The sequence below is a fragment of the Budorcas taxicolor genome, chromosome 25 (assembly GCF_023091745.1).
Source record: "Budorcas taxicolor isolate Tak-1 chromosome 25, Takin1.1, whole genome shotgun sequence".
Taxonomy (NCBI): domain Eukaryota; kingdom Metazoa; phylum Chordata; class Mammalia; order Artiodactyla; family Bovidae; genus Budorcas; species Budorcas taxicolor.
The window spans coordinates 49120936-49144481 of record NC_068934.1 but is presented as its reverse complement, the minus strand read 5'-3'; the positions used below and the strand labels follow the sequence as shown (position 1 = coordinate 49144481).

The 23546-nt window shown below is 61.1% G+C and overlaps 1 protein-coding gene across 4 annotated transcripts in view; it reads right to left on the bottom strand.

The window, feature by feature from the left end:
• OSBPL5 (oxysterol binding protein like 5) overlaps positions 1-23546 on the bottom strand; it is a 72058-nt gene that overhangs the window by 45668 nt on the left and 2844 nt on the right. The window lies entirely within an intron of this gene.

The following is a 23546-nucleotide window of genomic DNA, read 5'->3' as shown; positions in this document are numbered from 1 at the left end:
ATGCTCTTGAACTGTGGTGTTGGAGAAGACTCTTGAGAGACCCTTGGACTGCAAAGAGATGAAACCAGTCAGTCCTAAAGGAAATCAGTTCTGAATATTCATTGGAAGGACTGATGCTGAAGCTGAAGCTCCAATACTTTGGCCACCTGATTTGAAGAACCGACTCATTAGAAAAGACCCTGATGCTGAGAAAGATTGAGGGCAAGAGGAGAAGCGGATGACAGAGGATGAGATGGTGGGATAGCATCACTGATTCAATGGACATGAGTTTGAGCAAATTCCAGGAGATGGTGAAGGGCAAGGAAGCCTGGCTTGCTGCAGTCCATGGGGTCACAAAGAGTCAGACATGACTGAGTGACTTAACAATAATGTAGAAACCACATGTCCAAGGGCACCCACTTAACATACAACCCTACGGCCTCCTCTTTCATGCCCAGCTGGCTTTGGACTCCACAAAATCCCTCCCCGGCCTTGTCCGGGTCGGGGTGAAGCCTCTTTTCCCAGCTGTGCCCCCCGAATCGCTCCTCTTCAGGGAACGAGGCTCCAGATCTGAGGCTGGAGCCCCCTGTCCGCCCTGGATGCAGCTGCTGGCCATGCCCTCAGCGCCTCGAGGCTGAAGGGGAGACAGAGCCTCACTCGGATGACCACCTTCTGGGACCCTGAAGAGCCCTGGTCCCACCCCTGTGCTTACGGGGGCAGCACCGGTGTCCTCTGAGGCCTTCAGGTGGGAGGGCCCCCCATCACTGAGAGCCCCGGGGGACTCACTAAGCAGGAGGGTGCAGTCCATGTCAAGAGCGCTCCTAGCAAGGATGGACGTTGCTCTGGGGACCCAAGTTCTGGAGGGCAATGTCCCTGGGCTTCCTGCTCCCCTGGGATCGGCCGGCACCTGCTTCCTTCAGGACATTCTGCACCGGGTGTGGAGCCTGACACCCTCCTGCCCAGCACCGTGGCCCCTCACCGTGGGGTTTCCCTTAGGGCTGGAGCCCAGTCTATCTAGCCCTGGGGTGCAGGGCTCACTGAGGTTTCCAGGAGTCGGGTTTGGGGGGTTTCATCACAACTTGAGTGCAAGAAGGGGACAGGAGGGGGCCTGGCTTCTCTGATGGCAGCGAATCCTTGTGTAAACTGAAAACTCCCTCTTGCTGGACAGTCCTAATCCCCCCACAGTGGCAGCCCCCCAGGGCGCATGCACCCCTGCCTCGCCCCCCGCCCCATACCAGAGGAGCCAGCGGGTGGGCAGCAGGCACCACGGCCCTCCCCCTCCTGTCTGCCTGCCACCCCCTGCAGGGGCTGGAAGGATGCTAGCTCTTGGAAGCAACAAAGACCCGAAGCTCCAGTTCCCTGCCTTCTCTCCACTTTACAGATGCAGTAACTGAGGCCCCAAGGGTGAGCTGGCTTGCCCAGGACCATGCGGCCGGTTGGCACCAACTCTGACTCCCCAGGTCACCTGGGGCAGGCGTGCTGGGCCCCCCTGGGGGTCACCCCACCGTGGCGGAGATGCCCTGACAGGCAGGAGGGGAACTCTGGAGAGTGTTTACGAGGCTGCGGTCTGTACAGCAGGGAAGCCCACTGCCTCCTCACCCCTCTGCCTGCAAGAGCCCGGGACCCTCTGGGTGAATGGGTCGCCCTTCTTGCCTCCGGTCCTGGGCTGGGGTGGCCACTCCTGCCGCTCCTCTGCAGCCCGATCCACGAACACCTACTGTGTGCTGTGCGCGGCCCTGGTCCTCCCACAGCCCAGGGGCTGTCTGCACTTTTGCGGGAGCCTGCAGGCTCTTCGTGCATGGCTCCTGGCCCCACCCAGCCTCCGGTTCAAGGACCTTATTCACTGCTGACCGCCTGGGCAGGAACGGGAGCCCTGCCTTCCAGGCCTGTTTGGGATAAGCGAGGGGGCAGCCCCTGGGAACCCCTCGTCAAGCTGCGGGCCACCCAGTCACAGCTCCACCTGTCCGTCCCCGTGGTTTCTGGGGAAACCTATTCTGTCGGCCGCGTGGAGAAAGAGGCCCCGCCAGCCGGGTGGGAGCAGGCCAGCACTGGGCTGAGGGCGCCGCCAGGTCCTGCCGTGGTAGGGATGGTCCAGGAAGGTGACCTGACATCTCGGGGGTGTGGTCCCCACCGCCGCAGGCCCTCTGGTCTCACCTCCAGCCCCTTCGCTCACTGGACCCTCCAACGGACCCCACCGTCTGGCCCCAAGCAAACCCCACTCGAAAGCACCCAGCTTCCTGGGGCCAATGTGTCAGTGTGACATTGGCCTGAGCCACAAGACATGGCAGGGGGCACACCAAGGGCCCCCAGTGAGACCAAAAGAAAAGCGAGGAAGAAATGAAAACCTATGTCCATGAGCAACGTGTGCACACACACGTCCACGGCGGCCAGCACGTGGAGGCAGCCCAGACGTCCGTCAGCTGACCCATGGCTAGCCCACCTGCGGTCCATGCACACTGTGGAGAGCTCGTGGGTGTGGAAAGGAGTGGAGCCCGAGCTGTGCCACTGAGGAACTGTGTGGAAGGCCCGATGCAGAGCGATGACGGAGGCCATTTCTTTTAAAAAAAAAAAACAGCTCAAATTTTCAAGACTTCCATCGATCACAATCACTGGGGCCACTGGCCAATCTCAAGCTCCAGGGCGTGGACCCACACAGCCCCCTCACCAGGCCCGTGGTCTGCAGACCCCACTGGCGGCTGCCCAGGTCAAGTCCCACCACTGTGTCTCGTCCAGGGGAGTCACTGAAAATGTGAGTCACTCAGTCCTGTCCGACTCTTTGCAACCTATGGACTGTAGCCCACCAGGCTCTTCTGTTCATGGGATTCTCCAGGCAAGAATTCTGGAGTGTGTAGCCATTTCCTTCTCCAGGGGCTCTTCCCGACGCAGGGATCAAATCTGGGTCTCCTGCATTGCAGGCAGATTCTTTATCATCTGAGCCCCCAGTGAGGTTTGGAGAAAGGCCCTGAGGCCCCTGACAACCCCCACTGGGGCTGAGAAATGCCCCCACTGAACCCAGGGGAGGAGGCAGGGCAGGGCATGTCCTCAGGCTCCGTGCCATGAATCTGGGTCTGTCCCCGATGTGCTGGCCACACCATGAAATGACAAGTTCCAAGGCACGCAGGTGCCCCGTGAGCAGCACATGACAGCTGAAGATGAGCGCAAGGGCGATGGGGGATACGGTGACCGCTTGGAGGCCGGCTCTGGGTCAAACATGTCCCTCTGGGTGCGGGTGAGCTTTACGGATACCTGCTTGCTGGGCCAGGTCCAGACAGCCCACTGCCCCTTCGTCTACGCCTGCCTTTCGGGGACACCTCAGGGTCCCCAGCCTGCCAGTCAGTGCTCTCTGGGTGCTCATTCACCCTAAAACGCTGTCTCTTGGTTTCAAGGGGCAGACCCAACCCAGACCCCACGGGCAGCGCCCTTCCTGGTCTCAGGAGGGGTCAGAGCCCTGGGTTATCTGATGTGTCGGGGGCCCACATGCTGAGGCCACAGGGCCACCCCCTCCAGGCTGTCCTTTCCGACAGGGGCAGGAGGCTCAACAATCCCCCTCTCCCAGGCAGTGAAAGTCAGTGGGAGGAGCCAGACGCCTGGTGGCTCCACCCAGCAGGGCCTGACCGGACCCAGAGGGGCCTTCCTCCCTCTGCAGCCTGGGGCCACAGCAGCCAAGGTCCCCTGTCCCCTGCTGACGGTAGAGGTGGCTGGTGACAGTGGTGGCTTCTGGATCCTGAGGCTTTTAGGGGAAAACTGGCAAGTTTCCTCTAAGAGGGGCTGCATCGGAGTCCTGGGGCAGCTGCAGCAGAGGACCTCACGTGGGCAGTTTAAACACAGAAACGGATTCTCTCCCAGGGTCTGAAATCACGATGTGGGCAGGGCTGCGTCCTCGGAGGCTCCTTCCTGCTGCTTCCGGTGTCCAGGGCCCCAGGTGCCCTGGGACTTGTGGAAACTTCCCTCCAGCCTCTGCCTCCCCTGCGGGCCTCACACCTCCCTCGCCTTCCCCTTTTCTCCTAAATCACTGGACTCAAGCCTCCACCACATAGTGTGGGATGACCTTGGCCAAGACCCTGCACCGAACTACACCTGTGAATTCCTAATTCCAAGGAAGCTCACGTTCACGGGTTCCGGGTTTAGGACTCAGACCCCCAAAGCAGGGCCACCATCCAACTCACTGCAGGAGTTTCCAGGGGACCCAGCCCAGCAGAGACCCGGGGTGGGGTGAGGGGGACCGCTACCCTCGCCTGGCCTGCAGGTGCCCAGGGGGCCCTTATCCCTCTGCTCGCACCCGGGCAGGCCCTTCCTGCTCGCCCGGGTCAGGCCAGCACCCACCAGAACCTCCCTGTCCCCCATCACCCTCAGCGTGGCTACCTGCACCCCATCAGCCCTTTGATTAACCTCCTAGGGCTCCAGCCCCAGACCACCCCCCCGGCCCTCCCCCCACACACGGAGTGCCCCCCCACCTCCCCTCGCAAGGCCCCGGGAGGTGTCAGCTTTCCCAGTGAGCCAGTGGCCCCGGCCCGGGTTCCAGACGTCAGGCAGCCTCACACGTCCCTGCCTCTGGTCTCCTGGATCCTGGGCTGGCGCTGGATGCCCCCTCCTTCCATTCCCCTCCAGACCTGGCGCTGGCCGCAGCACGCAGCTCGGTGTCACCCCTTTTCACTCCCCATCCCCTCATACACACACACCAAAGCTTTTATCAAGCCAGCCCTGCCCGCAAGCCCAGCACTGGCTGGGGACCCTGAGGCTGGGAGGGGCCGTGTCCCCGGAGCCTGCACATCCCAGGGCCGTGTTCTTGGGGGTCTGAGATTCACAAATGAGATACACGGGAAGTATCACACCCTCAAGTTCCCCCCAAACCTGACCCATCAAGAACTGAGGGGCATTTTACAGGTGAGTCGGGCTTCCCTTGTAGCTCAGTCGGTAAAGAATCTGCCTGCAATGCAGGAGACCAAGGTTAGATCCCTGGGTTGGGAAGATCCCCTGGAGAAGGGAATGGCAACCCACTCCAGTATCCTTGCCTGAAAGATCTCATGGACAGAGGAGCCTAGTGGGCTACAGTCCATGGGATTGCAGAGAGCTGGGCACGGCTGAGCAACTAACACTTACTTACAGGTGGGTCAGGCAGGGAGGGGACCCAAGGCTGACCCAGAACCCAGGCTGGATGGAACCTGGGCCTGTGGGCCTCCTGGGACGAGGGGAAAGTCACAGCATACAGAGGTGGGTCAGGTGGGCTGAGGGCCGTCCAGGCGTCCCAGCTGGAGCGCGGTGGAGGGCATCACCCACCCCTGCCTGGGCCCCGCCAGCCCAGGAGCCTCGGCCCCAGGCACCCAGAGCACCAGATGGTCGTTCCTAGCTGACGCACAGGTCGGGGAGACCCCTGGACGGTCATCTGGAGCTCGCGGAGGGTGAGGGATGAGTGGTGCGCTCTGCGGCAGGGTGGAGAGGGGGTCTCTAAAGACCTGGGGGCCCCTGGGAGGGAGGGGGAAAGAATGAATGTGAGACTCCAGCGTGAGAGAGCGCTGGGCTGCAGCAACGGGTACGGCTCTGGACCGGGGGACGGACGCCTGGCTGGTTCCGACCGCCCGCCTGTTTCAGGCCCTGGGTCACTCGTCTTCCATAGAGCCTCTGAGCCACCAGCGTGTGGCGATGGGAAGCAGGTGGGTCTCCCCTGGGGAAAGGGGTGATCCTGGGACCGCGAGAGGGTGGCGTTGGCCTCCGCAGAGCCTGGCCCAGAGCAGCAGGGACCCTGAGAGGATCGGGGCGCAGGGCCCACTTACCGAGGGGGCCCGGCGCCTCTACTGCTCACATGACCCTGCAACCCTGCCTGCCCCTCCCTGCCCTGTGCGGGGGTCGGGAGGAGTTGAGACACAGCTTGGCTGAGCTCTGAGAGGTCCCAGTGCTCCGGTGCCCCCTCAAAGCCCAGAGATGAACACGGGTCCTTCTCCTCCAGGGGGCAAAGGCGTGCACAGGGGACCCAGGCTGGGGAGACCAGGGGGTGGGGGCAGGACTGGGCCCCAACTCTGCCTCTGGGGATCCTGCCCAAGCTTTATTTTCCAGAAGCAAGACCAGGGAGACAGATCCGAGGGCTCAGCCCTCCCCCAGCTCCAGAGCAAGAAGGATGAACCGCAGGTCACAGGGAAGGTGATTTCTGTGCAGACGCCGGGCGTGAGACCAGCCGGACGGCTCACCAGGTCCCCAGGACACCAGGGTGATGTAGTCCTGTGGCTGAGCCCCAAGCTGCCTGCCCTCTGTGTGGCCTCAGGAAGCCCTCTCCAGTGGCAGAAGCCTGTCTGGTCTGGCCAGGCCCTGTCTGGGGACTGGGGATGGACAGGGGTCTGCAGGGGCCCAGGTGACCCTGGCGGAGGCCTGGGGGGAGGGAACACTTGTCTGCAGCCCTTGGGGTTGGATGTCATGTCCCCAGATGGCTGACAGAGCCTCGGACTCTGCTGGTCAACCTGACTTGACCTTGAGCATCCAGGCAGGGCCTGGCCCAGGGTGACAGACCGTGGCCTGCCGGTCAGCAGGAATCACCCCTTTGTGCCCCATGGGTCAGCCTGATGGACACCCTGTGGGCACACGGCCCTGAGATAGACAGACAGAGGGAAGGAGGGCAAGGTGGGTCTCTGGAGGGCAGTTGGGAGCGTGAATCAAACTGTCAAGCACATGCACCCCTCGAGCCCACGACATGACTTCTGGAAATTTACTATGGGACGTGAGATCATACAGTTGATATCTGTGCCAGGAGCCGTGCGGGCGGATTCGCTCTGCAGGCCTATTTTCAGGAGTGAAAACACCCATCGGCGGGTAGGAGGCAAGTAAACCAAGGGTGACACAGCAGGTGCTACACACGGGCACAGGACCACGCCACGGGCACGGAGACCACGCCACGGGCACGGAGACCACGCCACGGCCACAGGGACCACACCATGGAGACGGAGATGCCACGGACACAGAGACCACGCCACGGGCACGGAGACCACGCCACGGCCACGGGGACCACACCATGGAGACGGAGATGCCACGGACACAGAGACCACGCCACAGGCACGGAGACCACGCCACGGACACGGGGACCATGCCACGGGCACGGAAAATCACACCACGGACACAGAGACCACACCATGGAGACGGAGACGCCACGGACACAGAGACCACACCATGGGCACGGAGACCACGCCACGGACTCGGAGACCACGCCACAGGCATGGAGACCACAGCACGGGCACGGAAAATCACACCATGGGCACAGAGACCACACCATGGAGATGGAGACGCCATGGGCACGGAGACCACGCCACGGGCACGGAAAATCACACCACGGACATGGAGACCACACCATGGAGACGGAGATGCCATGGAGACGGAGACGCCATGGCCACGGAGACCATGCCACAGACATGGAAATCACACCACGGGCACGGAGACCACGCCACGGGCACGGAAAATCACACCACGGGCACGGAGACCACGCCATGGAGACGGAGACGCCACGGCCACGGAGACCATACCACAGACACGGAAATCACACCACGGGCACAGAGACCACACCACGGCCACGGAGACCAAGCCACAGGCACGGGGACCACGCCACGGCCATGGACCACGCCACGGACACAGAGACCATGCCGTGGGCACGGGACCATGCCACGGCCACGGAAAATCACACCACAGACACGGAGACCACGCCACAGAGACGGAGATGCCATGGCCACGGAGACCACGCCACAGACACGGAAATCACACCACGGGCATGGGAGACCATGCCACGGACACGGGAGACCACACCACGGGCATGGGGACCATGCCCACGGCCACGGAAATCACACCACGGACATGGGAGACCACTCCACGGACACGGGAGACCACGCCACGGACATGGGAGACCATGCCATGGGCACAGGGACCACTCCACAGGCACAGGACCACGCCACAGCCATGGAGACCACACCGCAGCCACAGCGTGGAGGAGGGGGCTGTGACACGGTGACTCCAGGGCAGGGTGACATAAAGTATCGACAGCCCACTTGACCTTGGTCTCGTTCACGTCCCCGTGATGAGCAGCCACCCCATTTACTGCAGAGCACTCCCCCAGCAGAGCTGGTACCTGGCCGAAAATAAATGAGAAGCCAGAGATGCTGGGCCTGGAGGAGGGCTTGGGCGAGACAGTCTTTGCGAGGGCAGGTGGCCGAGGGTCCTAGAGGAGTGTGGACTGGCCTGGGGCCCCTCCATCAGGTCCACCCAGACCCCCTATTCAGCAGCCAACGTCCCCTAAGCTGCCCCAAGGGCACGTCCCCCCACCTCCAGGCTGGAGCTGACCAGGGCCTGTTCTCCAGGTGCCCGCGGCTACGCCAGCCCCACTGAGAGGCCGTCAGCTCCTGGTACCTCCATCTGGCAGCCCAGGACTGCTCCCCCATCCCACCCTTCACGCGCCTCCCCTCCCCGACATCTTAGACTCTCTGCTGCAGAACCTCCTCCGTTCCTGGGGGCAGGGCACCCACGTGGGGTCCCTGGCTTGTCCCTGCAGCCCCAGTGCCAGGGGGCGTTCGGTGTGTAGCAGGTTCTACTGATGACGTTCGCTGGGTGGGAGGGGGCATCTAACCCAGAGGGATATGTATACAGCAGGTACCCAGGAACCAGACTCAGCTGACTGAGGCCGTGACCCCTTCTCCTCCTTCGGAGCTGCTCCGAGGGGCCAAGAAGAGACTGCAGGGGCGTGGGGGGACACGGCAGAGGCAGAGGCTGGGGACGCACAGCCCAGAGGCCCGCGGGGGCTCCAGCGGGTGTGGAGAAAACGGCACTGGAGCCTCTCCTGGGGGTCTCTGGGGAGGGTGGGCTCAACCCCTCCAGGAGCTCCTCGAGGTCACAGGGGTGTCTGGGGGGAGACCTTCCAGAACCTTCCCCGCTGCCTTCTGCTCTCCAGGCCGTGTGTGGACGGCCAGGGGACCTTGTCTCAGAACCCCGCCCAGACAGCCGGACCCCCCGCCGCAAACGCGGGCTCTGAGGGCAGCTGCAAAGGCCGGCAACGAAAGCAGGAGGAAGCTGGGGCGCCAGGCAGGAGGTGAGGACAAAGGTCTATTTCAAGCCCGAGATCACGGAGATGAGACGCAGCCACACCCGGGGGCAGCGGTGGGGACCGCGGGGCGTCGCGGGAGCCTCGGTTACCCTGACCTCTCCGCTTCGATATTTCACGTTTTCCATGCTGCCGAGTCAAAAGGGACGGCCTTAAAGCTCGCGCTTGAAGGCTTCAGGGGAGAAGTCATAAAAGCCTTGAGGCGAGAGAAGAAATACATGCAAGTTTACAGCCCCATCCTCCCCCGCAAGCTCATCCCCAGAGTTTAAAGGCTGAAAACAGGCCAGGTGCCTCTGAGGACACCAAACGGATGACACCGGTGGATCGGAGGCCGCACGCCCCCCGGGACAAGCACGGCCAGAGACACGGTGCTGGAGGTTCAGCGTCAGCGGCGATACGAGAGGGAAGAGGAGACGGGGGCATCGCCTGGGGTCCCCAGTGTCTGGCCCCCGGTGGGCTGCAGCGTCTCGAAAGTGTGGACTCCCCAGGGCTGGGCCTCGGCCTGGCCCTCTGCGGAGCAGCCTGGGGCCTCCAGCCCCGCCCCGGGCCTTTGGGAGGCTCCAGCCTGATGACCTGGCTCCCCCAGGGGTCCAAGATGTGCCCCTGACTCACAACGGCTCCCCAAGGTCAACCATACCTCGCCAGACGCCCTGAACTGGGAAGCTGGCAGAGATTGGGAGCCAGGGTCCGGGTGCTGCCCTCAGCTCCCCAAGGCCTGGGCTGGGGCAGTCACCCCTGGGAGACCACTGGTCCAGCGTGTCTACAGCCAGGCAGCCTGGAGAGGGCCATGACGTGAGCTGGGGCAGGGGGTGCTGGCCCCCAGGCCCCCGTCACCTCCTCCCCGCCACCGTGATCACCCCCAGAACTCGGCTGGGCTGCCGTGTGGCCGGTCACCAGCTCGGAGCCCTGGCCCCCCAAGTAGAAGCTTCACAGCTGAACAGCATCCTTGTGCCTGCTTTTACTGGGTGCCCACAGCAGCATCTCTCGGGCTCTGGGTTGTACAACCTCTGGGCCTCCTAGGAGGCGGCCCCACCACTGAGACGCGAAGCCAGGAGCTGCCTGGAGGTGACGCCGGTGGGTCGGTGGCCCAAGCCCTCAGCCCCTGTGCACACACGCCCCCAACTCCAGGGTGAAGGCCGTCCCCTTACTCCCTTCCTTCCTCTTTGGTCGTCAGAAGACCCCAGCTCTCGATGACGTGGCAACGGGCAGTCACTGCCCTGGCCAGGCACTGGGCAGCTTGGGGCACCACCAGCCTGGACACTGGGCACTGCTGTGGGTGCCCCGAGTGCCAGGGGCTGGCACACGACTGCGCAAGGTCCTTGTCTCCCTTTCCCACCCTGACTGCCCACCACACACACACACACACACAAGCAAATCAGGGACAAAGCAGTTCCCCCAGTGGTGTCACCCAGCCTTGGGGTCCCAGCACCCCAAGTCTGAGCAGAAAGGCCTGCGGGACTAGAGGCGGTGCACTCAGGGCAGCTGCGAGTCACCCTCAGGAACCAGAGTCCCCGGGCTCCAGGGAGGGGCTGGCACTTTCCCCTTCTGAGACGGCTCTTTTGAAAGAGTGTTGTTCGGTTCCCAGGTAAACATGGGTGATGCAAATACAGCTGTTCTCCCCGGGTTCACTCCCCAGGCCTGGGACCCACTGAGAGCCTGGCAGGCCGGGCAGGGAAGAGGGGCCCTCGAGGGCAGACCAAGGTGTGTGGCGGCGGGCACGCCTGGTGTGCCCAGGTCTCAAACTGAGCAGGACGCAGGACACGGGACACAGGCAGCGGAGAGTCCGGAGGGGCACATGTCTCGCACGGAGGGGCCAGGTCAGTGGCTAGAGGCCAAGGACCACAGTGTCCCACCTGCAGACACTGGCCAGCAGCCTGTGCCCAGCAAGCATGGGCACCGTGAGAGTTCACGGACACACGCTGGCCCGGGGAAGCCAGACACGCCCCCTCCCTGGTGGGGAGGTCCCCCCAGTGGTCAGGCCCGGCGCTCAGCCGGGCACCTGAGGGGTCTGTGCCTCTCTGGATGTCCCGGTGATCTCGTCTGTATAGTAAGGCAGCCCCCTGACCCCACCTCCAGGATCGCTGGGAGGACAACACAGCCGCATCTGGGATGCCACCCCATGTCCCCAGAATGCCATCGCCTTCCCACCCAGCAGTCAGCCCTAGCCCAGCTCCTAACCATTGCTTCTCCAGGAGTTTCCGCAAGCTCCCGGCCCCTACCCACCGTGGCCACCCTCTCCTGGGTGCGGCGGGCTGGAGGATGGCACCCCAGAAAAGATACGTGGACATCCCAAACTCACAGGCTGCAGAGGCGACCTCCTTAGGAAACAGGATTTCTGTAGACATGACCGAGCGAAGATGAGGCAGCCCTGGAGCAGGGGCCCTGGTCCAACAACCATGTCCTTGTAACAGGAGAACAGGACACGGAGACCCAGGAAGAGGCCAGGTGACCGCAGAGGCAGAGGCTGTGGGGAGGCGGCCACAAGTCCGGGGGCACCCAGGGCCCCCAGAGGCGGGGAGACGCAGGAAGAGCCCTCCTTCAGAGCCTCGGGAAGGAGCCTGTCCCGCCAGGACCCTGACTTGGGGCTTCCGCCTCTGCACCTGGGGGTCCGTTTTGGTTGCTATAAGCCACCCGCTTGCAGTCCTTGGTCAGGGACGCCCCAGGCTCTCACACTAGGAGCTCAAAGCTAGCCTGAACGAAAGGTGAGTGTGGACGCTCCGAGGACGTGCCTGAGACACCCTGTGCCCCCAGGACCCCTGCTGAGACGGCAGGAACGGGACCTCTCCACGCAGCAGAGCACACGGACCTCGGACGGAGCTGACCCGGGCGCCTCTCCCCTGTCCCCACCTGGGAGAAATCCACACCGGCCCTGCCTTGTCTGTTCCCACGAGAAGTGAGGCTGAAGGCGAGCACACCACTGCGGCCCAAACCGAGCAAAGAAAGCCGGTGCTCCCTGGAGAACGGCTGCTGTCGCTGGGGAGGGTTTCCAGGCGACACAGGGATGCTGTGGTGGGGTCACCTCCCAGGCTCCGAGCAGGAGGCTCTCCGTCCCACCCCGCCCACTCCTAGGGAAGAGCCGGTGCTCAGAAGCCCCTGGAATCAGCCGTTGAAGCCCCCTCTGCCTCCGGAGCCAGACCCGAAAGAGCACATCACACTTTCCTACAACGTGGGCAGACGCCGGATGCAGCTGGGTGACGCGGGGAGCGTGAGTCATCACAGGTCTCAGTGGGAAAGTGCCTCTCTCTCCAGTTCACTTTCCAGCCTCCTGACGGAGTCAAGGGAGAGAAGTCTGGGTCTTTACGCAGCTACGTCTCACGAATCTCTCTAACTTAACAGAAGCAGGGCAGCCTCAGGCGCAAAGCTGCAGCAGACAAAACGGGGCAGCGCGACCCGCGGTACAATTTGGTGTTTCGAGCTCACTGTGTTTTTAGATTACCTGCTATTCATTACAGGTGAGGGTGATTCTCTAATTGCAGCAACAATCTAAAGTTTCTCATAGATGCACATTTACTTAAGTAAAAATAAATGAGTGGACTTAACCATGTTCTAAAACACAGTGCAAATAGATGGGGAAAAAGTAGAAATGGTAACAGATTCTATTTTCTTGGGCTCCAAAATTACTGCGGATGGTAACTGCAGCCACAAAATTAAAAGATGCTTGCTCACTGAAAGGAAAGCTATGACAAACCTAGACAGAGCATTAAAAATCAAAGACATCATTTTGCCAACAAAGGTCTGTATAGTCACGGCTATGGTTCTTTCCAGTAGTCACGTGAGAGTTGGACCATAAGAAAGGCTGGACGCCAAAGAATTGATGTTTTCAAATTGTGATGCTGGAGGACTCTTGAGAGTCCCTTGGACAGCAAGGAGAAAAACCAGTCAACCCTAAAGGAAACCAACCCTGAATATTCATTGGAAGGACTGATGCTGAAGCTGAAGCTCCAATACTTTGACCACCTGATGCAAAGAACTGACTCACTGGAAAAGACCCTGATGCTGGGAAAGACTGAAGGCAGGAGGAGAGGGGGCGACAGAGGATGAGATGGCTGGATGGCATCACCGACTCAATGGACATGAGTTTGAGCAAGCTCTGGAAGATGGTAAAGGACAGGTAATCCTGGTGTAATGCAGTCCATGGGGTTGCAAAGAGTCAGACACGACTTCGCGACTGAATAACAACAAGGACCTAAGTCTCTAGGAAAAGGGTTAAATTATTTCTCATTTATACCTAAGGCTACAAGGCATTGTGTGTAAAGCATTTTAGAAAGACTTCCCTTGAACGTGGGAAGGCTTTTAAAGGTTTGACAGCAGGGGTGGCTGCTCTGGTGGGGGAAAGGCCCCCAAGGCCTGAAGGAGTGGGTCCCTGGGGGGCACAGTTTCCACGGGGTTATTCCTGTCTGGCAGGCCGACTGGGGCCCAAACAGAGGCAGGATGCTCCAGACTGGACTGGGAAGTGATAAACGGCCACGTCGGGCAGAACAGGCTCGCCAGAGATAAACAGCATGTTCTTTATGCTTTCAAGATTTAAAAATAAACTAGAAAACGACACGGTTTAAAAATAATGAACAGGTGGGAGGACAGTCATTTGCCTGGGTGTCTTCCTCCCAGCGTTTGTTAAACCGCAGGTTAGAAAACAATCTGCAGCGCTGCTGGACGGCAGGGACACGAGCAGGACGGAACACGAGCTGTGGGGGCCGGAGGCGGCCCCACTTGGGAGAAGCCCCTCAAGGACCCACTCGGCGCGGAAGAAGCCTCTTTTCCCGCTGCGCTGGGAGCTCTCGGTAGGAAGCCCGTAAGGCCAGACCTACTAGGTGTGCCTGGGGCCACTCCCTAAAACAGTGTCTGCTACTCCCAGCTAAGGGTCTGCTCCCCTCCTGGGCTCTGGGTGGAGGTCTCCATGGGCCCTCCTTTGCATCCTCCGGCAGCCCATCAGGTCTGGTAACAGGGAGGAGCAGGGGACTCCCAGGGAAGACCCCCACCAGCACGGTAGGGAGCACGCGTTCCGCCCTCAGGACTCTGCACTTGGCCGCGGGCACAGAAAGGACTGGGAGTGTCAGGACGAACAGCCTGGTGGCTCAGCATCTGCTTGACCACCCAGCCCGCCGGAAAGGCCACGTTTGGTTCCACGCGGAGGGTGTCTGCTGGACTGGACAGCAGGCAGTGGGGAGGGGAAGCCCAGATGCTGAGGCTGGCGGAGGTGCTGTCTGGCAGGCAGGAGGCCAGGGAGCAGCAGGACCTGGTGGCACAGACCCCGCGACTCGCCTCATGGGACTCCCTGACCACAGGTGGGGCTCAGTCGCAGAGAAGCGTGACTGGGTGTTTGTGTGAGAACCTCATATGATGTGGGCTTCTGCCTCCATCCCAAGTCCAGGCACTGGAAATGCTGGCCAAGGGCTCCCGGGCGGATATAAGACCGTCAGGATCCAAGGGAGTAAAGTCTGAAAACATTTCCAGACATTCATGGGTGGAAGAGGCTCTGATTACCGCAAAATCTTACTCCCTACAAACATCTGGGCCCCGCAGAAAATAAAAATAGAAACACACCCCAGGAGGGTCACGATCATGGCTGAACTGCATCCCCCAAAGCCCTGTGTTGGGGTCCTGACCCCCAGGACCTCAGAATGTGGCTGTATTTGGAGACAGGGTCTTCAAAAAGGTGGTTAAGGTAAAATGAGGTCACTAGGGTGGGGTCCTTACAGGAAGAGGAGGCCAGGACACAGACACACTCAGAGGGACGGCCCTGTGAGGACGTGGGGAGGAGACGGCTGTCTGCACGGCCCGGGGGAGGCCTCAGGAGGACCAGCCCTGCCCACCGCTGGGTCTGGGAGTCCAGCCTGCAGGACTGGAGATAATGAGCGTCGGTAGTGTCCGTTACGGCAGCCAGAGCTGACTAATATGCCCACAGGAGCAGGCTTCCCTGAGATGCATGGGTCAGCACCCAGCACCCTGGGAGCAGGGGCACCTCCTGGCCACACCGGCGAGTGCAGGAGAGGAAGTTTCTCTCCCAGGGTGGACGCCCAGCACAGGGACCCGAATCCTGCCGGGGACTCTTCCCAGCTGGTGGCCATGGCCCAGGGTGTCCCCCAGCTCCCAGAGGCCTGGGGCACCAGCGTCACCCATGGTCCTCTGCACCCAGGCCCCAGGAGACCAGACGACTGGGCAGCTGCCTTCCACCAGCAATCTGCTTCCACGGAAATACTGTGGTCTGGGTCTTGGCCGCCATCTGTGTCCCAGGTTCGGCGTGAGGGGGAGGGGATGGTGTGTGTGTGTGTTTCAGCCTGGGCCCCTCCTCGCTCTAACCAGCTCCAGGCAGAACCTGCAGACCCTCAGCCAGACCCCACCCTCCCTGGACCCTTGCAGTCACTGGTTCAGTCTATTTTTTTCAGCTTAACTGAGCTGTGATCAGCAAATAAAACAGCGAGATATTTAAAGATCTATACGTCATGCTGACCCGATACATGTCTCAGTGAGAGAGAATTCCTCCAGTCTAGTTAATTAGCACATCCGTCGGCTCACGTATTGGTATTTATTTTTTTCTTGGTGAGAACGGTTACGTTCCAGTCTCCCAGTGAATTTCAGTTCTACAACAGTGCTATCAACTACAGTCATCACCTTACATGTAGTTCTTGCTTTTAATTAACAGAATGCGCTGGTCACCGAGCGACCCCTCGGGGGACCCTGGCCAACATCTGTGTGTGCACTTGGGAGCCAATTGTTAGCCTGCAGCCCACGCAGAGGTGGAAGCAAGACCTCCCTCCAGAGGGATTCAAGGTGACAGGCAGTCCTGGAGGGTCTCCAAGGCCAGGAACGCTGAGGGATGGCCTAGGAAAGTGCATCTTGACCCCAGACAGCTCAGTAAGCCGAGGACCTCACCCCACCAGGAGACGCATCCCCTGCCCACCCACCCGGGCTGGGTCCCCACGCCCACCCCGTGCTCAGACCTTTGTGACTCTTCAGCGCCACCCGTGGCGGGGTGTCCTTCTCCAGGGAAAGGCTGGCTCCCCTCTGCGTGTGCTGGGGTGTCCATGGCAGCCACGTGGCCCCATTCAGCCGAGACCTCGCCCCAGGCCGATACCCCAGAGAAGCGCCTGCTTACGTGCCCCAGAAGACCTACCGTAAGACAGGATCAGATGGAACTGACCCAGGGCCTCTCGACAGAAGAGTGGGCCTATGAAAAGCGTTAGTCGCTCAGTCGTGTCCAACTCTTTAAGACCCCATGGACTGTGTAGCCCGCCAGGCTCCTCCGTTCACGGAATTGCCCAGGCGAGAATACTGGAGTGGGTTGCTGTTCCCTTCTCCAGGGGATCCTCCTGACCCAGGGATGGAACCCAGGTCTCCTGCATCGCAGGTGGTTCTTTATGGTCTGAGCCACCAGGGGCCTAAGTGCTCCCTTATCGATGGAAAATAAGGAAAGTGAACGGGGCACGGGCACTCAAGACCACCACGGCCAAAAGCTCCAAAGGCTGCGTTTTCAGGTTTTTGCAACTTCTCCATGACTCCGGAATTACAGGAAGTAAGAAGGGCGTGAGGGCAGCGTGACGGTCAGGCGACAGCTGTCATGCAGCCAAGGGGCCTGCGCTCGTCTCTGGACTCACCCAAATACGGCAAAGGCGCAGGAGCGCGCGGGGGAGTCAGCTCGGCACCCCCGTGGGGGGACCACGGAGGTGGGGGTCAGTTCCCAAGCTGGAACTCTGGGCTCCCGGCCTGAAGCAAGCGGAGCCAGAGGTCAGGACCTCGACGAGGCGGGATGGGTTTTATCTTTTCACTTGTTTCTGTGTGTAAACCTTTCCCAGCCATTAATCATTAATCAGAACTGCAATCAAGGATAAGGAACACACCCTCCTGGCTGGCAGAGCCTCGGCCGATGCGGGCCGGGCGGCTGTGCCATTGGGGGGGGGGCCAGCTCTGTGCTTCAGAGGCGTCCTCCTCTCGTCCCCGAGGCCGGCACTGCCGCGCCCTTTCCACAGATGGGAAAACTGAGGATTCGCCCAGGCCCCCTGGCTAGTGATGTGTCCGAGCTGGGGGGGCTCTCGCCTGGTTCTTGGACCACTGAGCCCACGATGCAACCACCGCGCAGCTCGGCATCCATGTGGTCGGACGGGAGGCTTCGGAGCCCCCACGGCAAGTCAGGAGCCCCCTCTCCAGGGCGCTGCTCACAGCAGACTCAGGGCATCTGGGTTAATGAGCTCCCGTGACCCGCCTGCCACCGCCTAAAACAAAACACCCAAACCAAACAAACAGGAGCAGCGGCTCACTGACCCGTCAGGAAACCAGTGACAGTTTCCCAGCAAGCGGGCGGAGGCGAGGGCCTGGCCCGGGGTTCTGGCCCGGAGGCCAGTCCCAGCCCCAGAGGGGAAGGGACGGTCTGGACAAAGAGGTGGTGTGTCCACAACGGAACGCGGCTCAGCCACGAGAGAAGACCAACGCCTGCCGTTTGAGGCAACACGGACGGATCCCAGGGCATTATGCTTAAATGAGACAAATCAGGCGGAGAAGGATAGATCCTGCAGGGTCCGACTCGTATGTGGAATCTAAGCAACAAACAAAAAACCGGAACAAGTGAACAAGCCAAAAAGATACAGAGAAGGGCAGTGGTTGGGAGGGGTCCAGGGGTGTGAGATGGGTAAGGGATCATCGGAGCCGGATGGGGTGGAGAGCACCCTGTGTGAGCACGCCGCGGAGCATACAGAGCTCAAAACACAACACACACACCTCATACACACACGAAACTGACATCCTGTTGTAAACCAGCGTCACCGCGGTTTTAAAAATGTTTACAAAATGTAATATAGCACGTGCTAAGTCGCTTCAGTCGTGTCCGACTCTGTGACTCGATGGACTGCAGCCCGCTAGGGTCCTCTGTCCATGGGATTCTCCAGGCAAAATCCTGGAGTGGGTTGCCATGCTCTCCTCCAGGGGATCTTCCCGACCCAGGGATCAAACCCACGTCTCATGACTCCTGCACCGGCAGGCGGGTTCTTTACCGTGAGCGCCCCCTGGGTGGGAAGCCACCGTTAACAGAGAATATTTCGGGTAAAAGAGAAGCGCAGGTAAGGGGTGAGGTGGACCCATGCAGGGCCCGCGGACAAGGTGGCGGGCCGGGGCTGCGCTGCCCAGACACCTGGTGTGTTCCCCGCATGCCTGCTGGGTGCTGCCAGGCCAGCGGGAAGGGCGCTCCAGGAAGGGGGTCAGCACCTGCTAAGGCACAGAGGTGCCGATCACATCAGAGTGAGCGCCCAGCAACCTGGGAGAGCAGGGCGGGGCTTGGGGTGGGGGCTGCCCCAGGCTGAGAGGGCACTGGCCCAGCGCCAGGTGGCTGGAAGGTGCTCCTGCAGGACAGGCCTCTGCTGCTGCTGGTGGGGGAGATGCCCAGCCCAGGAAGGGTCTGCATGGGAAAGAAAGCGGGATGGCGTGGCCAAGGTCCCGGCAGCAGGCCACGCACTGAAACTCCAGCTCGGCGTGTGTGGGGGGGACACCTTCCCCTCTCCCGGGGGCCTCCAGAGCTCGCTACTGACCAGCAAGGATGACCCACCCTGGCCACTGAAATGGACAAGCAACTGGGCCCCGTTCCTGACTGTCCTCACCCTCCGGGCCACCCAGTGGGGCTGAATTCTGACGTTTCTGGGTCAAGGTGTCGCCTTCTGGCAACCCCAAACTCTCCCAGCCTCTCAGGACCAAGGGCTGGGCCTCTTCCCATCCCCCTCTTTTTAAAAAACTTGATAGTATACTTATCAGAATAAATAGACTGGTTAGACATCTAGGTTAAAATGGTAAAATGATTTTCATAGTTTTTAGGCACGATACACACTGTGTTTTACAATAGCATAAGTACTTGGATTTGGCATTTGGGGAAAGATAACACTCATTCAACCTTTGGGTCCTGCCCTGTGGGTCCTGCCCCGCAGGGGACCCGTCCCTAGGGCCGGGAGCTGAGTTTCAGAGGCAGCACGGAGACCTCAGAGCAGGGACCCAAGCAGAAGCAGTGTGAGTGGGCTGGAGTGGGTCAGGGCTCTTCAAAGTGGACTGCCGGCTTCGCTCCAGAAGCAGGTGGAGGACGCAGGAGGGGTACTGGGTCCCCCAAAGGGCTCACACAGGGCGGCCCGCGTGGGCGACTGGCAAAGCCCCCTCCTGTCCTGTCTCAGGACTGCAGGGACTGCGGGCAGCAGCAGGTGTCCGCGTCAGTGACACCAAGTCCTGGGTGAACCCGAGGGGGTCGGGGAGAGACTTCCAACCCGTCTTGTGGTATTCACACTTTTCAAAATGAGAGAACACTTTCTTCCACATAAAACCTGCTGGAACCTTCAGCTATAAAGCAGTGGGAAGGGCAGGTGCTGGGGAACCAAGCCCTCTAGAGATGGGCCTCCGGACGCCCCCTCTCTCCAAGCTCCTGCCCCAGGACTCCCCGTCTAGTCAGGCAGGAATGTGGGACACAGGATGGCAAAAATCTGGGGCCTTAAGGGAGACCTACGGATGGGGCTTCCCCGGTGCCTCAGACCGTAGAGAATCTGCTTGCAATCCGGGAGATCTGGGTTTGGTCCCTGGGTGAGGAAGATCCCCTGGAGAAGCAAATGGCCACCCACTCCAGTATTCTTGTCTGGAAAATCCCATGGACAGAGAGCCTGGCGGGCTACAGTCCATGGAGGTCAAACACGACTCAATGACTTTCACAGATGGGGAAACTGAGGCCTGGTGGGGACATGTGGTGATCTCGCCCTTTTGGGGGCGGTGGTTTCCTTGTCTCTTAAGTGGAAGCTGGATGGACCTTATGAGCCGTAGGCCCTCAAGCCCAGCTTTGCTTGGGGAGGGGAGACAGAGGCCTCAGGTGAGTGTCTGCACTCACTCAGGACATCAGGACAAAGGCCGCTTCTGTGGGTCAGCTTGCACTCAGGAGATGCTAAGAGCTAAAGGCCATCTAGGTGCAGGGGGCTGGAGCTCTCTGTCTGGGGGCGGGGTCCACTCCCCACCTGCACTCACCTTTGGGCTTTAAAGTGAAGCCTCAGCCCCCTCTGCCCTCCCCAGACCCCGAGGCCCTGCTGTGTGCCTGCCAGCATCACCAACACGTGGCTGATGGTCACCTACCTCCTGACTTCCCTTGGGACTGCAGAGGGCCTGGCTTACACACAGGGAAATGGGGCTTTGGGGAGTAAAGAGACTGCTGGTCCCAGGGCCTGGGCTAGGAATCCCCAAGCCTCTTCCTTGGTTCAGCCCCCAAATCCACCGTGATGCCTGGCGTCATCTACCCCAGGCCCACCTCCAACCCCAGGCCTGCACCAGGGTCCGGGGGGCCAGCCAGCTCAGCCCAGGCCGGGCAGGCAGACGGGCTAGCGGGGATCCAGACTCCCCTCAGGGACAGGGTTATGCGGGAGGGCCTGTCCTGTCCCTCTGGGTGGCTGAATGCTGACCCAGAGAGGGCCTCGGCCAGGGCACTGAGGATGTGGATGTAGAGGTGTCCCGAGAAGGCAGGGGCTCGTCCGTGGCCACGTCTGGCCGCACTCTCAGAGCCCTGCCCCAGATGCCACACTGGCCCTTAGGTCCCCCCTGGGAGGCAGGTGGGGGAAGGGGGACTCCTCCCATTCCCTGTCCTCGGGGTTGGAGTGGCGACCCCCACAAGCTCAGGGTCCACGGGAGGATGTGCAAGGGCCCCGGACCTCTGGGTGTCCCCCCGAGGGTGAAGACTCGCTGTGAACCCGCCCTACACCCAGTCCAGCAGCAAAGCCATAAGAACACGTTGAGCAAACGTGTCAATAAATAACAAGGAGGCCTGTCCCTGGGCTCTCTGACCTGGAAGGTTCCGTGCTCAAGTCTGTAGACCTCAGGGGCAGGTCCTTCCCCAGCTCCGCCCCGCACGGTGACCCCTGAGTGGGGTGGGTGAGCGTCACCCTCCCGGACAGGCTAGGCAGGCCTTGTTCTCCCACGCATCCTCGGGCCCCTCCCTCTGGCCTCCTGGGGACGCGGCTCTCCCAGAAAGGGCAGGCCGAGAGAGCCCCGAGGAGCTGCCTCTGCAGCCAGCACAGCCCCAGCGACAGACCCCCGGGAGACCCCGGCTCTGCTGTAGGGCTCCCCCACAGGCGGGCACAGATTGCCCCACCGCACCACCCTCCCCACGCCCTGCACAGGCCTGGCCCTTTAAGGCACCTCCCCTGTGCCGTATTCACCCCAATAGGCGGGCACACCAGTACCGCCACCTGAACCCTCCCACAGCGAACACGCATTTACTCAAGTGGAAGCTGCTGGAAATGGGCTCGCGCTGGCTGTAACCCAGCCAGCAAGGGAAGGGACAAAGTCACCGCCCCTGCCCACTGTCGGTCAAGGACCGAAAGGCTCCCTCCCTCCTGGCTCAGAGGCAGGCCCTTGGCTTGGTTCATCTCCTCTGAGCCATCGCCCCTTCTGCCTTCCTGGGGACTTGCCTACTCCTGGTCCCCATCCCCAATCCCACCCTGGCCTGGACAAAGGAAAGTGACCCCTAGCTGGTCAAAACGGTCAGGCTGGCCAGAGGCCTGTGGGAGGGGGCACCCCATAACCCCCCTTCATGTGCTCGTTAACCTGTAAAGTACTCCTTCACTGGGTTATGAGTGGCACTGCCCAGCTGTGGGGCCTGGACACCCTTGCAGCACCCCCCCCCATTTCAGCCAGGGTCAGAGAGGGCCTGGGCAGCCTTGGCCCCCTTCCATTCACCCAGTAAATATCAGGCATTCCCCCCAGGTCAGCTACTCTGCACACCATACTTCCAATCCAGGAACGGCAGGACCCCTGGGAAGGGGGCAGGCTGGGTCCATCCTTCCTAGAGCAGAGGGCACAGGCCGGTCAGGTGTCCCACCTGCAAGTGCTGGTGAGGCCCACAGACCAGGAGGGAAACACAGGATGGGGTGTCCCTGGGCAAAGACGATCCTACAACTTCATTTGAGCACCTACTGTGTGCCAAGCTGGGGGTCAGAGCCCCAGGGGATACCAGTACCTACTGTGTGCCAGGTCAGGGGTCAGAGCCCCAGGGGATACCAGCACCTACTGTGTGCCAGGCCGGAGGTCAGAGCCCCAGGGGATACCAGTACCTACCGTGTGCCAGGCTGAGGGTCAGAGCCCTAGGGGATAACAGCACCTACTGTGTGCCAGGCCAGGGGTCAGAGCCCCAGCGGATACCAGCACCTACTGTGTGCCAGGCTGAGGGTCAGAGCCCCAGGGGATACCAGCACTTCCTGTGTGCCAGGCTGGGGGTCAAAGCCCCAGAGTACAGCAGCACCTACTGTGTGCCAGGCTAGGGGTCAGAGCCCCAGGGTACATCAAGGCAATGAGTGAAGGAAAACCCCAATGCCTACACGTCGCCTGCCGTGGGCCCGCCCTGGCCCAGCTGCTCTCTCTGTATCCATCCACTCAACTGAACTAGTGCAGGACAGAGGTGGTTTCAGAGACGACGGATCACGGTGCTGAGAAAACGAAGCCTCACACCTTGGAAGGGAGGAGCAGAGGCCAGTCTGGAGAGAGGAGTGGGTGGAGGGTGGGCTTGAGAGGTGAGCAACGTGCTGGCTCTGAGGCTTTTGCCAAGGGCCCCGTGGGTCCCTTGGGGCTGGCCAACCAGGCTCATGTCCTGCGCCGTGGGAACAGCCTCTCACTGGCTTCATGACCCAGATAACCTTGGAAATTCTCTTACAGCCCTGCGCCTTCCCAGGCGGCTCCACGTCTTGGGTGTGCAGCGCTTCTTACCTTGACGGCCGATTCCCCAGTTACCTCACTGGACAAAGAACTCGAAGCCAGAGTCCTTGTGTCCCAGACCCAAGTCGCACCTAAGCCCTGGCCTTCGATGGGACGTGACTTCAATCCTGACCACAGAGCGGGTGCCCACTCCCCTCAGCGCAGACAGCAGGATAGGCCAACTCTACACCCACAGGCACACAGGAATCCTGGCGTGGGGCAGCTGCAACGCCGAGGACACGTGATCCAAAGTCCAAGTCCTTTGTCCTCAACTACCACCACTGTTCCCTGGACGAGCTCTATCTGCTCACACAGCTCCCCAGCCACTGAAGGTGACGAGCCACCAAGGCCAGCCGCACACCTGCACAGAGCTCATACCCCGGGCTTTTCCCTCGACCCGCAGGCTCACGGGGCAAGCCCAGCCCCAACAGCAGCCCTCTGCTCCTCTGATGGCCTCGAGCAGCACGCCTGGCCCTCAGAGGGGCCACTCAACCCCTCTGCGCCACTCAACCCTGCCCCCACCCTGACGGTGCCCCCCTGGCTCCTCTCCACTCCTGAGAGCATCCAGGCAGTTCTATCCAACCTGTGGACCACTCCCTTCAAATCCAAAAGATGGGGATCCTTTTGGCACGTGCCGTGCGCCCCTGAACAGCCCCCAGCCCCAAGGTTCAGGCCTCACCTATGTAACTCTTCCTAGCTATGGCCGCACACCTGTCCCTGGAGTGAACAGGAAGCGGGGCGGGCATGCCTCCATCACCTTGGGTGAGCTCTCATCCACCTGTGCGCCACCGCACACGCGCACACTCTGGCTTGACCA